General features: G+C 46.6%; 1 non-coding gene across 1 annotated transcript; it reads right to left on the bottom strand.

Moving 5' to 3' along the window:
* Positions 1-389: 389 nt before the first annotated feature.
* Positions 390-495, bottom strand: LOC141635814 (small nucleolar RNA R71). Its single transcript, XR_012540473.1, has one exon. It is a non-coding gene; the product is annotated as a small nucleolar RNA R71 (small nucleolar RNA).
* Between the last annotated feature and the right edge of the window lie 957 nt (positions 496-1,452).

Here is a 1,452-nt window from a genome sequence, read left to right as displayed (position 1 = left end):
GCAACCAGTAAAGATGCCGAACATTGCCAGTCATTCGGAGCCTAAAGCATCATCAATTCCAAAGGGTTTCAATCTCCAGACTGAGGATGGGAATACATTTGACATCCGACCTTCCTATATCAATCTGGTGGAGAGAATTCTCTTTAGAGGCGTGGCAGGTGAAGACCCGATGAAGCATATGGAGGTCTTTACGGACTACTGTTCTACTATCCCCGCCACAAAGGGGGTAACTCAAGACAATGTTAAGGAGGTTCTGTTCCCTTTTTCTTTGACTGACTCAGCCAGGGAGTGGCTGACTGATTTGGACCGTACGACCATGGGGGTCAGAGACTGGGAGACCCTTGCTCTTGCTTTTTATAAGAGATATTTCCCTCCACAGCGCACCAATCAGCTGAGGGCAAAGATCACAAGTTTCAAGCAGGCACCTGATGAGACTTTCTATGAAGCATGGTCCCGTTTCAAGAAGTTGGTGAGGTCTCTTCCTCACCATGGTTTTGACCCGTGGTTTCTTTCCAACCAGTTCTACAATGGGCTGTACGATGATTACATAGCCATACTTGATGCATCATCTAATGGAAGATTCCAAGAGAACACTGACGATGATAAGGGGTGGGCCCTTATTGAAGAGATGGCGAACCATTGTGCTGAGTATGGAAACCCGAGGGATGGTATTAGAACAGTTCATGCAGTCGATAAGAAAGTTGTGGCTCAGCTGGAAGCCATGAATGCTAGATTTGATAAGTTGGAGCTGCATTCTGCTGGGGAGCCTCAGACAGTACATTTGCTTACTAGAGGGGAGACTGTCACATGTGAGAGGTGTGGGAGCAACGACGGTCACACTACTGTTGGCTGTCTTACGGAGAAGGAACAAGTCCTTGCTTTTTAACAATACATGCAAGGAGGGGGTTCCTACTATAACAACCAAGGGACAGTCCATCCTAATTTGAGGTGGACAAGGCAAAATGTGCTCAATCCTACCCCTCCTCCACAGCACCAGTAGCCGTATGTCCCTCCACATAAGACTCAACAAGGCTTTCAGAAGCCTCCTTCCTTTCCTACACCTAATCAAGGTGCATCATCTTCTGATGGAGTAAGTGAGCTAGGTGAGTTGAAGACAATGTTCCAGTCTTTGACAAAGCAGTGGCAGCTGAGTGATCAACAAAAAAATGCATCTATCAAGGCACTTGAAACTCAAGTTGCCCAGTTAGCCGCGAACCAGTCTACAAGGAAACCGGGTCATTTACCGTCACAAGCTGATAAAAATCCACATGAGACGGTAAATTTAATTAATTTGAGGAGCGGTCGTTCATATGAGGGGCCGGACGTGTTGAAATCAGACCCGAGGGAGGAAATTATTGCTGATGAACAATGTTGTGGTGAAGAAAAGGAGTTGGCGACAAAGAAAGTACTCGATTGACTGATTACTGGGGGTCGATCGAGTGATTTTGCTGA

The sequence above is a fragment of the Silene latifolia genome, chromosome Y, assembly GCF_048544455.1.
Source record: "Silene latifolia isolate original U9 population chromosome Y, ASM4854445v1, whole genome shotgun sequence".
NCBI classification, from domain to species: domain Eukaryota; kingdom Viridiplantae; phylum Streptophyta; class Magnoliopsida; order Caryophyllales; family Caryophyllaceae; genus Silene; species Silene latifolia.
The sequence above is the reverse complement of the archived record's forward strand: the minus strand, read 5'-3'. Positions and strand labels throughout refer to the sequence as shown.